The sequence below is a fragment of the Pistacia vera genome, unplaced genomic scaffold (genome assembly GCF_008641045.1).
Source record: "Pistacia vera cultivar Batoury unplaced genomic scaffold, PisVer_v2 Contig459, whole genome shotgun sequence".
Classification (NCBI taxonomy): Eukaryota; Viridiplantae; Streptophyta; class Magnoliopsida; order Sapindales; family Anacardiaceae; genus Pistacia; species Pistacia vera.
Genome location: NW_022196289.1, coordinates 1,211,155 through 1,226,546, shown reverse-complemented (window position 1 = coordinate 1,226,546; position 15,392 = coordinate 1,211,155).

Sequence of the window (15,392 nt, the reverse complement as noted above, 5' to 3'; positions counted from 1 at the left end):
TTATTGGTAACAGTGATTCTGTAATAAATAGCTGGCTAAGCTAAGCCGAGCAGAGGGAGTGTCGTCTGGCTTGGCTCCAAAGTTTTTCAAATTTCAACTTCAACCCAAAGTTTTGACTCTTGAGGTTGAGGAATCAAATCAACCCAAAAAAATTCTTATTTTTGTCCCTTTTAGCTATCCAATTACACGACCGATTTCAAGGGGTAAACTGTAAATATAGATTTGTTTTAACGCGGGTTTGATTAGATTACTCTGATAAACCTTAAATTGAAAAGTTTCCAAAATTTGTCTTTATGTAGTTAAATTTGAAATCTCCATAAGAGAATTTCATAAATAAAACCATACATTTATATCTGGTTTAGTATGTGTTTGATTTTATGTTATTTAACAAATCTTAAATTGAGATAATGCGACTAATATATGTTGTCAAAATTTGTCTCTCTTGTTTGAATAAAATCGATTTATAAGATAATTGAATCTAAAATCACGGAAGAGATTTTCGAGAGAAAAATTCCTATTTTTGTATTTGTATTTGCCTTTTGTCTGATAATATAAATATATTTATTCATTTCAACAATAAAAGTTGTTCTGTTTTTTGAATTTTGTGCTTGCTTTCACTATAAGTTAGTTTAGGAATGTTAAAAGGGGAGAACATACATACCCAATGTTTATCGAAATGGCAAGTTGGTACCTAAAAGGTTTTGAAACGACAAATGGGTACCTTCCGTCATATTTTGTTAGTGATTTTCGTTTGATAATAGTGAAAAGACTAAAATGCCCTTGAAAGTTTAATTTTTAGTTTTTTATAAATTTAAAAATTTCTAAAAAACCCCCTAGGTTTGCTAATTTGACTAAATACCCTAATATATAAANGGTCGGCAGGTTGGCCGTTGTATAGATTTCGGCTACCACCGACGATGATTGTCAGAATCTGGCGAGTATGGGTTGTGGGGGTGTTTTTGATAATTTTTAAACTTTTTTTTTAGGGTGTATTTGATGAAATTAATAACCTTATGGGGTCTAAAAGTAATTAAAAAAATAGGGTAATATTCTTGGAATAATATGCCAAACATTATTTGAAGAATAGGATCCAGAATCTGGATAAAAATAGTAAGCCAAACATAGTGAAAAGTGTTGTTTATTTATTTATGTTTGGTTGGAATAAACAGATATAAGCATTTTTTGAAATAAACACTTTGCATGTGGATAGAAACAGTGCTAGAGTGTATGTTTCAAAAAGCACTTACTGATAATTTTTTTTTTTTTTTTTTTTTTGTTGGTGTTGTAATTTTTGCACAATTGGTTAATATAAAATACTCTCAAATCAAATGCATCCAAGATTTACCGTCAAACATTAACAATCTCTGACAAAAGAAAAATATATGAATAATATTATACTAACAATCTTCTCTTATAAACTTTCTCTCACAACTCTGAAGTGACAGTTCGCAATTAGTTAATTCACAACAAATTCTATATGAGTTTCATTAGTTAATTTTAAGCTGATTAATTATCAGGTTGTAAAAGAAAGTTTATAAAAAAGGGTTGTTGATGTAGTATTACTCAAAATATATAGATATTTGTTAAAAATGTTCATAAAGTTCTTTTTCAAAAAAATATTTTTAAAAAAGAAAAAAATATATATAATTTTTTTAAATTGACATTTTATTATAACCATTTTTTTGTGAATATTTACTTAATTTAATTTACTTTTATAGAAAAAATTTATTGCTATAAAAAATATAATACTCTTCTTCCCACAATTTCGTTTGCAATAGAAATTTATGATAGAATATAATAAAATTACGTGAGTATTTACGTGTTGCCAACGGTGAATAAAGAATATAAGATAACCGGGATATTACAAGTCTTATGTTTAATTTGTTAGGTCTTTACTAACAATATTATAGAAAATCTTTAATCATCCAAATAAAAATTAATTGATTTTCGTTCCATCCCCTAAATACATAGCTTTAGACATAGATTGCTAATTTCATCCGTCCATAATTGATAAGGCTTAAGTGCTCGACGATTTTTAGAAGCTATTAAATACTCCAGTAACCACTAAAACCTCACGAAATTTCCTTGAAAAGGCATTATAAATCCCCTTTTTAAGGAGTGTTTAATAGTTTCAACGACGTATTAATTTAACTCCTAATTAAATCTAAAAGCCCTCCAAATTCTCTTAACTTAATCTTGAACTTTCTAGAGTTTTCTTTTCAGTGAAAAAAAATTCAAGTTCTCAATAAAATTAATAAACCATAACTTTGAAACAAAAACAAGCTCATTTTATATTAACACATTTTAAACATGAAAATTAAACAAAAACTCAAAAATCCAATTAATTTCAAACTAATGAACAATTAGATTTTGATTACCCATTAATGAAAATTCAACAACAAAAATAATAATAATAATAATAAATCTAGGGATATAATTTTTTAAAATGAAGCAAAGTGGGAAAAAGGCAAAGTAGAATTAATGGATGATGAAATTAAATTAAAAATAATTAATTAATTATGCTTTTTAATTTAGCCTGCAAGAGAGCATGTGCCAACATGTGCAAAAATCCCACAAATGTCTTTCTAGGCATATCAATGAATGAAGTTGGAAAGTAGTTGGTTGCGTTGGCATCTCAAATTTCTCAAATTTTAGGGCCGGCAATTTTAATCATCTATTAAAGTAATTTCCTACACTCTTATCCTTTTGAGCCCTTAGCTTAGGGAAGGTGGGTTTGATTTCTCGTCGTTATGTAAATTCTAAACTTATATGTCATGTTAATGCTAAGGGTATTATAATGTGATTTTATGTTAAGTTTATGAGTTGTGGTAAGGGTTGGATGACAATGTTATTGCAATTTATTCCTGCTCGACGTGGCTATAAAATGTTATACACATGACATATTTTAAGTTTTGGTGTTTTGTCCCTTGTTCGATAGTTTAGAGTTGGATTTTGAGCTTATATATCACTAAATTAGACTTGTGATAAGTGGTATTAGAGCAAAGACCCGAATTCTCTTCTATAATTGGGGTTTTCCGGGATGAGAGCATCATATAATTGAGTGGAGGAGAATATTAATCTCACATCAAAAAATTAACAATGTGTTGGATTTCTGGTTTATAAGGCTGCTAGGAAACATGCCCTAGTGCGCTAGTCAACTACTTTTTTTAATTGACAAACGGATGTGGTATATAACAGTCTACAGTTTAATTGACAAGTCAATTATTTAATTGACAAAACATTTGTGACATATAGTATTATAAGCTAGTTTTTTAGATAATTAGCACACGCTCAACCTGCTAATCTTTTGGATAATTTACAGACACTCAACCTATATTACTATACGTTAAAAGGGTTAAATTATAATAATATCTTTTATATTCTTTCTTGTTGATACAGAAATCTGCATCAACCAATGAGATCCGATCGACCTTGTCGGGATCGGAACTGATGTAGACGTGATTACGGGTAATCAGCGATGAGTGAATGATAATGTTAAATAATAAATGACAAAGAGAACTTTTAAAGTTGTTCAGCGAAGTTAACTGCTTACGTCCACTGTGTTTTGTGTATATGATGTGAGAGCTTACAACATAGTTGTAATCCTGAATTCGTATCCCCCTCCTCATCATTTTAGGGGGTTTATATACAAGATTTACAAGAACGAAATTAAGGGGATTACAAATAATTTGAATCACAATTCTGATATCCTTGCGATTGAGCGCTATGATCGCGTAATGATATCTGTTGATCCAGTCATTCCTGCGATATCCGGGATCTGATGTAATCTGGGGATTGGTTGATTGATTCTTGAGATTGTCTGCGACTAGCTTGTTTTAAGTCGAGTTACGGCTCGACGAGTTTATGTTGAGTCGATCAATCATAATCGCTGACGTCATTCTGGGCGGAGCTATATCCTCGCATTGGGCCGAGCTTGGCAGAAAAACCACACACATCATTTCTTGATATAGGTATAAATCTGATTATTTTTATAGAGTTTGCAGTATCATGTTCAAAGTGAAACCATTGTGGCAAGCCACACACAACACAATGAGAAAGCAAAAAATTTTTGAAAAAGAACTTTTATAATATAATTAAAAGATTCAAAATCTGCTTTAGTGGCACACCATAACTGAATCATGAAGCTTTTTTTTTCCTCAATATAATAAGCGAATTATTGATTCTTTTTTAACATTTGTAAAAGTGCTTCCCCAGATCATGGTTTTATTTTAATAATTCAATTATTTATTTTTTTCTTCATTATTAAAAAATAAATTAATAAAAGTGAATTTTAAGCAAAGATATAATTGTAACTGCAAGTATTTAATATCTTTTATCGCTGTCATTCTTTGGCAAAAGCTATTACGAATTATTTTAGATTGTAGTACAATTCACGTTTCGTATTGGGGAAGACCGGAAAGTTCTCTCTCTTTTTTTTTAATTAATTATTCTTGATTAATTAAATAATTTTAAGTCTAAGCTAATTTAAGAAATTACATGTGGAATCTTAAGTGCTAAGGAGTTTCATGTTGAATGATTCTAACATCTAATCTCTCCCCTCCCCCGCCGCCCCCCCCCCCCCCCCCCCCCCCCAACAAAAAAAAAAAAAAAAAATTGGTTGGAGTTAATTAATATTTTTAAAATTTAGGATCTTTCAATCGTGTTTATTGGTGTCAATTATTAGTATATTATCGCTAAAACCAAATACTAAAAGCTAACTTTCTCTCTCTCTCTCTCTATATATATATAGTAATTCTCTGGCACAGGCATCCTTACATTGCCATTAGATTCATCATCATTAAACTGAAATGATATTTTATATATGAATTTAGTGGCATTCAAGTATGATCCTTATGAAAAAAATATAAAGATGTCCTTACTAAAAAACGGTTATATATATATATATTGTTACGCCTGGGAAATCAAGGGCTGACGTGGGAAATCACGTGATGGGGTATGACCTGCTCCCGTCAGAATGGTAAGCACACGTCAGGCCTGCCAAACGCTATGGAGCTCCCACGTGTCCATTTCCCTGCTCTAAATCAGGTCTGGACCAAGGCATGCCATCTAGAACAGTTGGGGCGGTGCAACCGCTAGAAACGCCTGCAGGTCTCGCGAAAGCGCGGCAAAAGGAAATAGCCCGTGCCGCGAGCACTGCAACGCGTAGACGTAAGGGTAAGCAAGTGGCAAAAAGCAAGCCTACGGGCTCCAAAGGGCCAGCGAACACAAACCGTGCCCCGAGCAGGGTGCCGGCAAGCTGAGGCTCGGCGAAAAAATAAACCCCGAGCTGTCCCATGCCACGTCGCAGGTGAACCCAAACAAAAGTGCTAGGCGGGGCGATTCTTATCACCGCCAGCAGAACGATCCTGATCGCTATCGTGAGGATGGTCCTTACACCTCGCGGGGTACAACTATCGTAAGGATGGTCCTTACACCTCGCAGGGCGGTTCGTACCACCGCGAGAGTCGTGAAAATACCCCGCACCATCCATCGCCTTCACACGCCTCTAGCCAACGTGTGTCGAGAGTGGCCGAAAATACCGGTCAAGGCGAAGAGGAGTCCGACCTCCGGACTCTCCTGAACTGTAATCACGAGGGCTGGACTCGGATGGGTGAAAGCAATCCCCAGCTGGCTCCGTTACCACAAATTGAGGAGCTGCAGCGAGCTCTGGACAGGCTGAGAGAGCAGCAAAACGAGCAGGCCCAGGTCGCCTCTGCATCCCCCTTCTCTCCCGAAGTGTTAGCTGCTCCACTCCCACCAGGTTTCAGAATGCCCGACATGCAGCCGTTCGATGGGAACCATGACCCACAGGATCATTTGTATGAGTTCAATGACTTGATGGAGCTCCACCAGGTTTCGGATCTTACAAAATGTCGTTGCTTGGCTGTGACTCTAACTTCTCATGCCAAGCGGTGGTTAAGGTCGCTCCCAGCGGGAACGATCAGTTCGTGGCCTCAGATGAGCACGAAGTTCCTACGGCATTTCCAAGCAAATCGGAAGTTCTCGATGCCTTTGAGCTATCTCAGTAACATAAGGCAAGAAAGGGACGAGTCCCTACAATCTTATATTGATCGTTTCCATAGGGAACTCAACAAGGTGGCTCAAGCCCCTGAAGAGTCAATCCGAACACTCATAATAGTTGGAGTTTGCCTGCAAACCGACCTGCGGAAAGAATTACAGGTTGAGGACGATGTTTCCCTCACCAGATTCTATAACCTCACGGAAAAGTACCTCCGCATAGAAAATTTATTGGCGGCACTACGTCGTCGCGATCACGGATCTTCAGGCAGTATGTCGGGTCGGGGAAAAAGTAGAAAAGCTAATCGCAAAGGAGACATTAACGATCAGCGAAAAGGGAAGAAACCCCGCTATGAGCACAAAAAGTCCTATGCCCCCATTCCTCGTCGCAACCGCAACAGGCCCCAATATACTCCACTAAACGCCTCTGTATCTGCCATTCTTGATAAATCCGAAGAAGCCAGTCTGCTCGGAGAACCCGAACCCATGAAAACCCCTACAACAGCCAGAAATAATAAAAAGTACTATCGCTGTCATCGGGACAATGGGCACCATACTGATGAGTGCCGAGCCCTAAAACAAGCAATCGAAGAACTTATCAAGAAGGGGCACTTCAAGGAATACATCGATGACTCTGCTCCCTCGAAAGAGAAAGATCGGGAGGAGCCAAGTAAGAAGCGTCGCGATTAGAAAGAGGTGCTCGGTCTCAACTTGATTTTCGGGGGACCACACTTCGCTGGAAATTCACGAGGTGTCCAAGAAAGGTAGCTTGTGAAGCTCATCACGACCCCATTAGAGTGATGAGTGCGGATCGGCGACCACAAAAGGTTCGTCGGGAGGAGGAGATTTCCTTCTCCGAGCAGGATGCGGCCAGGTTACACCATCCCCACGACAACGCCCTTGTAATCACTCCCCTGATAGGGCGCTATAACACCCAGAGAATGTTAGTGGATAACGGGAGTGCCGTGAACATCCTGTTCGCATCCACCTTCGAAAGGATGAATCTAGACGAGGCCGACCTGAAGCTTGCCTTGTTCCCGCTATACGGATTCACAAGAGACCATCTACTCCCCAAAGGAACAATCTCACTCCCAGTCAAGATGGGCGATCTTGATGAAGTGACCAGGATGATTGAATTCTTAGTGGTAGACTGCCCGTCAGCTTTCAATGGGATCTTTGGGCGACCTCTACTAAGACAGTTCAAGGCGGTCACTTCAATTTACCATCTAAAGATGAAGATCCCCACCCCGACGGGGATCGGGGAAGTCAGCTGCTCTCAGCGCGCATCGCGTGACTGCTATGTAAAAGCAGTCCAGATGGCACACAAAGGAAAGGGCGTTCCGCGAAATGCACCCCGCCAGGCCATGGCGATCAGCAGGATCGATCCACGACCTGGCTCGACCGAGGACAACCTAGACCCTCGCATTCAAGACTGCCCCTCCAGTGGGCCAGTTGAGGACCTGACTGAAGTGCAGGTCGACCAGAAAGAGCCGGGCAGGGTGTTAAGAGTCGGTAAAAATCTCAATCCCCAGCTCGCTAATGAACTGACAGGTTTCCTCAGGGAAACGTCGATGTGTTCACCTGGTCGCATGCAGATATGGTCGGGATCAGCCCGGACGTTATTTGCCATGCGTTAAATGTTGACAGCGAGGCCAAGCCAGTTCGCCAAAAAAGAAGGGCAATGGATCCGGAGCGGTATGCTGCATTAAAATCAGAAGTGGAAAACCTCCTCCGAAACGGGTCCATCTAAGAGGCACTCTACCCGACGTGAGTTGCTAACCCGGTCCTGGTAAATAAGCCAAACGGAAAGTGACGGACCTGCGTTGATTTTAGCGATCTCAACAAGGCCTGCCCGAAATACAGCTTCCCTCTGCCAAGAATCGACCAGCTCGTGGATGCCACCTCGGGGTACGAGCTGCTAAGTTTCATGGATGCATACTCGGGATACAATCAGATCCTTATGTATGGCCCAGACGAGGAGCATATATCCTTCATTACAGACCGGGGGCTGTATTGTTACAAAGTTATGTCTTTCGACCTCAAGAATGCTGGCGTAACCTACCAGCGGCTGGTTAACCGAATGTTCTCCGACCAGATCGGAAGAACAATGGAGGTCTATATGGACGACATGCTGGTCAAATCCCAGGTTGCCTTAGAACACGTTGAACACCTCGCTGAGATGTTTGACATCCTCCGGTTTTATAGAATGAAGCTGAATCTTCTCAAGTGTTCATTCGGGGTATCATCAGGAAAGTTCTTGGGGTACATGGTTAATTAGCGAGGAATAGAAATAAACCCCGAGAAGATTCAAGCTTTGCTCGATATAGAGAGCCTGACTAGCAAAAAGTAGGTCATGAGCCTAAATGGGCGAATTGCAGCACTAAGTTGCTTCATATCGAGGCTAACAGATCGCTGCTTGCCATTTTTCAATGTTTTAAAGGCCAATAAGAAATTCGAATGGACTCCCGAATGCGAACAGGCGTTCCAAAGTATAAAAGAACACCTCGGGAAGCCACCTCTCCTCTCTAAGCCTCTCCCGCAAGAGATTTTGCCCCTATACCTGTCTGTCTCGCAGTCCGCAGTCAGTGCAGCCCTAGTTCGAGAAGAGGAAAAAGTCCAATGGCCTGTCTACTACGCGAGCAAACGCCTGTCGGATGCCAAGATGCGGTATCCTGAAATGGAACGATTAGCCTATGCTCTGCTGATCGCTTCCAGAAAGCTGCGACCTTACTTCTACGCCCATACGATCCATGTAATGACTAATTACCCCCTTAGGCAGGTCCTCCAGAAGCCAGAAGCCGGAAGCCTCGGGTAAACTGCTCAAATGGGCAATGGAATTAAGCCAGTTCGACCTGAAGTACAAGCCCAGGTCGACCATCAAAGGGCAAGTTGTCGCTGACTTCATTTCAGAATTCTCCTATCTCCCAAATGAGTCAAACCAACAGCCCAGTGAAGTCATCCAAGAGACCATTCAGAACCTATCAACCTGGAACTCTATGTCGACGGATCATCGACTAGAAAAAGGGCAGGAGCAAGTCTCCTCCTCTTGAGTCCCGAAGGGGCTCGCATTCACGGCATCCTGCGGTTCGGATTCAAGGTGACCAACAACGAAGCTGAGTACGAAGCTCTGCTCACCGGATTACGGTTGGCCAGAGAAATGGGCGCAACCACGATCAGCATCCACAACGACTCTATGCTGGTCGTCAACCAAATCCTAGGAGAATACCAAGCCAAGGAAGAGAACATAATCCGTTATCTAAAAGAAGCTAAGCCCGCGCTCGAGCAGTTCAAGCATTTCACGATCACCCAGATCCCCAAAGATAGCAACTCTGTGGCGGACGCCTTGGCAAAGATAGCCTCATCGTTGGACTTAGAGGCACCTGATAACATTTCTGTTCGGTTAATCGAGACCCCAAGCATCAGTTCAACCGAACAGGCCGTGAGTGTAACACAATCAAACTCCTGGATGACGCCCATTTAGAGGTATCTCAAGGATGGGATCTTGCCCAACGACAAGGTCGAGGCACGGGTCCTGCGAACAAGATCTGCTCGCTACACACTCATCGGGATCAGTTGTACATGAGGGGATTCAGTGCCCCTCTCCTCCGATGTGTAACCAGCGAGAAATCCATGAAAGGATATGCGGTAATCACACCACCGCATGATCTCTCGCGAACAAGATTGTTCGCCACGGGTATTATTGGCCCCAAATCCAAGAAAATACCCATAATTTTGTCAAGAGGTGTGATAAGTGTCAGCGGTTCGCGAACATTCCGCGAGCCCCCTCTCACGAGCTGATAACGATGTCTAGCCCATGGCCATTTTCTATGTGGGGGATCGACCTTATCGGTCCCATGCCGGTCGAAAAAGGAGGAGTTAAGTATGCTGTGGTCGCAGTAGACTATTTCACAAAATGGGTGGAAGCTGAACCACTAGCCGCGATCACGACCAGAAAGCTGAAAGACTTCGTTTTCAAGAACATAGTATGCCACTACAGAATTCCTCACACCCTCATTTCGGATAATGGAAAGCAATTCGACAACGAAGAGTTCAAGCACTTTTGCGACGAACTGGGCATTCATAAAAAATTTGCCTCAGTCGCCAGACCGCAAGCAAATGGCCAAGTTGAAGCTGTCAACAAGACCATCAAGCACACTCTAAAGGCCAAACTTGGGGCAGCCAAGGGAAATTGGGCCGACGATCTCCCTGAAGTCTTGTGGGCATACAGGACAACTCCAAGGACCTCCACCTCAGAAACGCCCTTTTCGCTAGCCTATGGCTGCGAAGCAATGATTCCTGTGGAGGTAGGAACTGGTTCTCTTTGGAGAGACTTGTACGATGAGATTGAAAACGAAGCACTTATGAGGGCAAGTCTGGATCTTGTTGAAGAGCACCGCAGCAAGGCTTCGCTAAGGATAGCAGCCTACCAGCAACGTGCGAAGAGGTTATTCGATTTAAAGGTCAAGCGAAGAGACTTCCAGGTCGGAGACCTTGTACTAAAAGAAGTTCTCCTCGGAACCAGAGAGCCAAGTGTCGGGGTACTAGGACCTAACTGGGAAGGTCCGTACTGGGTCGACAAGGTGATCAGAACGGGGACTTACCATCTTAAAAGGTTGAACGGTTCCAAAGTACCCTGAGCTTGGAATGCCGAGCACATTCGGCCATACTATCAGTAATCCCGAACTCAGCTCTCTTTATAAATTAGTTTTTGATTTTGTTAATTCCCTTTTATTGTAAAGTATTATTCTCTTCGCTTGAAACAGTTCTATTCGCTTGTAATAGTTTGCATGTAATATTGCCTATGTAAAACTGAATCGTAAAATGCACTTATTTATGATAAAGCGAACAGCAATTGAAAGCAAAATGTATTTTCATTTATTTACAATAAAAATTGTTAAGACCCTATCAACTCCAATGGAGTTGGTCTCATTGCGCTATGCCTGGTCGGTGGCGGGATCCTTCGAAGCAAGACCCAAACCCTCTGCCTAGTCGGATCCTCAGGCGGCTGCTGTTGCTTGATCATCTTCCCTCGCCAAGATCTGCAAGGTCTCTTATCACACCTGTGGGAGGTCGGACATATCCAAATCTGGGTTCTTTGGTCATAGCGTATAAATGGACCCGATCGCCCAGTCGGCGGCCTTATCCTCGATCTCCTCTGACTGGATCCGCATTTCTTCAGTCAGGGAAGCAATTTTTCCCCGACTCTCCTGGAGTTCGGCCTCGAGAGCTAGCTTTTCATTTTCGGAGGCCTCCCTCTCTTGTTCTGCTTGTTGAGCCCGTATGAACGTCGTCTGGAGCTCCTGGTCCTTCTCTCCGACCTCCTTGGAGAGCCTAGCTGTTGTCCTCTGGAGCTCTTTTATTTCCTCCGCACATCGCTCAAGCTCCGCTTTTTAGAAGTCAATTGTCTGCATAGCGGTCGTCTTCTGGTTCAGATATATGTTCGCTGCCTCAGCGGACAGGGCTCTTTTCGATTCAACGTCATCCAGGCTCTGTTTGAGCTTCGCGATCTCATCTTTCATATCGTTTTCCCTTTTCGCGGCCCCTAGTCGAGCTTTCTCTAGGGACATTCTCATGGCGAACAGAGCCTGCGAGCAAAAAAGAGTTAGAACGCAGAAGGCAGACATTCTTACAAGGACAATTCGTTTACCTTGCTTAAATGCTGAAACGACATGGTCATCAGGTCGACATCCCCCGAATCGGCTAACTGATCATATGACTCCGATAGCCCACACTCAAGTAGAGAGTAGACTATCGGCTGTAGGTATTCGAGTAGGTTCCCAAGTGCGTCCAGCACTGGTGTGTCCTTCGCCTTATTGGCAGCCACCGTCTCTTCCTCAGGTTCCTTGCCCGACCTTCTTCTAACGTCTCGCCTCGACCTTAGTGGTTCTTCCTCAGACTCGGTCTCTGACTCGTCAGCCTGAATCTGCTTCTTCTTCTTCGACTGCTAGGCCGGAGCCTTCCGCTTCGGGCAAGCAGGTGGTGGCTGTGCGACCTGTTCTGTTCTGGTCATTTCTTGCTCAAGATGAGTCTGGGAAGGCACGGCAGTTCGCACCGGTTGTACCGCCGTAGGGCGAGCAGCTTCGGCCGCCCTTTCTTTCCTCGATCAAGGGAAATTGAATGGTGCTCGTCGAGGCTGCTCGGACTCTTTCAGAGGCATGGTCGATGCATGCAAGTACGTTAGTAACTAAACAAAAATTATTCTACGACCAGAAGGGGATCAGTGTAACTTACATTCTGGGGACTCTAAAGACGCGTTCTCACTAAGAAAACCGTACTTTCGTAAGTTTGCGGTCGTCACAAGCTTCCTCGCGTCCCGACTTTCTTCAAGGAGGACTCCAAAAGACACGAGCCTGTCCAGGTCGGTGAGCAGGTCTTGGCTGGTCGTCTTGTTAACTGCAAAAGAATGCAGGTCGTTAGAATAAAGGAAGCCTACAGCCAATGAACCTAGCGAAGAAGAACCTACTTGGTTTTTGAAAGTGGTAGTGGCCGTTGTAGCAGAAAAAGAAGAACTTCGTCTCATAGGCCCCCGCGTTGTTGGGATAGCTATGTATCCCTTCGGTGATGGTAGGTCACCGGGACAAGTAATAAGAGTCCTTGTCCTTACTTTTTTTTAGAAAATATTCGACGCCGAGCTCCGCCGCCGTTAGCTTGCTCAAGCCACTCTCACGGCACGCGATGTACATCGCGACTGCGATGACATACGCGTTTGGCGTCAACTGCATTGGTGCGATCCCGAAGTGATCTAGGACCGACCTAATAAAATGATGGAAAGGAATCATCCCTCGACCCTTGAAGATCTCTTCGGAGATCGCGGCTAGGCCATCAGAAGGATGCCACGATGACCGGGTGTCGTCGAGGAACACCTCTGCTCGGACGTCGAACTGTCTTTTTATCCTCTCGAACTTTTCTCGGGTGAGAACCGAGAAGACATCGAGGGATGAGTCTGCGGGAACATCCCGCGAAGACGAACCGGCTCCTTCCTCGGTTCTGGATGTTGAAGGTTCCATTCCACAGTCTGCAACACCGACAGACAAAAGGTCATTTTAGCCATCGCACGTTGCCCAGCACGGCAGCATGGAACAAAGTCCCTAAACCCTAACAGTAACTCGAGCCGCCGTTCACGGCTCGAACCCGATTCTGGCGTCGCGTCTCTGATGAAACAAAAGGAGACCCAACACCGTTGCACCCCCAAAATAAAGAGAAAAAGAGACCTTACCTTCTGAGGCGTGTGACCGAGGACGGTTCTTGTTTCGGATATCGGAGAGATGCCAATCGGAAAAGAAGAACTTCCGGTTTGCAAAGATCCTTCACTCTAGGCAAAAAGGGTTCTGGTGGCATAATCTGAAAAATTTGGGCTTTTATATGGACTATGAATCGACGGTTAACACCCCTCGGAATCGAAACGACGCACTTCTCTCTCTCTCTGCATTAAATGCGCCCCACGTCGCATTCAATGCTGTGATGAGGGTTGTCGTTTCGAGTATGTCATGCAATTAATGCTCTGTCAAAACAACGTCAGGTCAGCACACAACGCATTTAATGCGCTTGGCAGACGCCTGACACGCGCAGAGCACCTGTCAGCGCAGAGACGACCTCATGTAATCCTCATCTCTAAAGCAGTAAGGAGCGCCCGATGAAGCCAGGTCGCTTGGGTGATGATTGTTAGGTCGTTCGGGCGAGGTTTGTGCGAGGTTGTGTTCGTAAAAGGCCCTGTCCCGAGCTTCTTCCATTCAGGTCGAAATTATCAGAACCTCCAATTGCGGCATGACTTAGTTTCCAAGGTTCGATCCTCAAACCTTAAAAACTAGGGGACTTCTGTTAGGCCTGGGAAATCAAGGGCTGACATGGGAAATCACGTGATGGGGTGTGATCTGCTCCCGTCAGAACGGTAAGCACACGTCAAGCCTGCCAAACGCTATGGAGCTCCCACGTGTCCATTTCCCTGCTCCAAATCGCGTGAAATCAGTTTGGAAGGTGGCCAATGTGACGTAAAGCCGGATTTAGTCCTGACATTCACACCAACCTATGGATTTAATGATGATTACTTGCATTCATCTCACTATAAAAAGAGGAAGACCCATTCATTAAGGGGATTCAGCTATTTTACACTCGGAATTAGCTTTCTCTCTCTCTCTCTCTCTCATATAACTTTGTATTTACTTTTCTCTAATCATTTGTAAGTCAGTCCGCTGTTGCGACCTGACCCACTATATTAATACAAATCAGTGGACGTAGGACTTGCTACCTTAGCATCCGAACCACTTCAAAAAGCTCTCATTGCATTTACTCTACATTCTATCCATAATCACGTGTGTCTCTTGACCAATTAACGTTACGCACTTGTCGATTAGTTGGTGTCAAAAATCACGCATCAACATATATATATGAATTTAGTGGCATTCAAGTATGATCCTTATGAAAAAAATATAAAGATGTCCTTACTAAAAAACTGTTATATATATATATATATAGCAAATTTTTTTTTATGATCGGAGATGTCTGGACCAACTAGCACACACCTCAACTAATCCTTGAAACCTTGAAACTACTAGCCGGATAAGAGCTTTAATGACCACCCTTATTAGGGATTGTGGGGACTCGAACTCGGGAGATCAATATAGATCCTCTTCTCGCTTTTTTACCATTAAGGAGACTCGAACTTGAAAGATCATGTTAAATCTTCGTTTATCTTTTTACTATCAGATCATTTTAAGTCAAGAATACATTAAAAGATGAAATTTTTCCCACTATTAATAGGAGACAATTATGTTAAATTTTCTTTTAATTATCTTGTAGTTTAGGCAAGACTCACGAGTATTTAGATTTAAAAAAAAAAAAAAAAAAAAAAATGAGAATGTGGGTTTATAAAGATAGGAATACTCCAATTCCTTTCTTCAATCGAACCATACCAAATTTGAATGGGAATATATAAAAAAATAATGATTCAAAGAGGATCAAACTTTGAAATCAAATTCATCCAAATTTGAACTACAAATTCATTGGAAGAAGGCTAACAAAATTTCTAAATCAAATGTGTTTGGGGTCCTCTTGACATTGACATGGTTCAATTTGTAATTAAATTACTGTATTTAAGACGGCATCAAAGTCGTAGCTTTCACAAAAATCACAATCAAATAAAGCCAGTGGTGGCAAGCCTGCCTTATTAAATTAAAATTAAACCAAATTTAGCCTCTAGACTCTTTCAAATTCAAACCTTAAACGTGGAATACTGATCGACCTATCAAAATAAATTTTTTATTTTTTAAATTTTCGAAACAAGAAAAACAAAAACAAAAGCAAAATGTTTTTTGGGGTTCAACAACAAAAGGGACCACAAGTGCCACTATCTTTCAAAATTTTATCTGACAAATTGA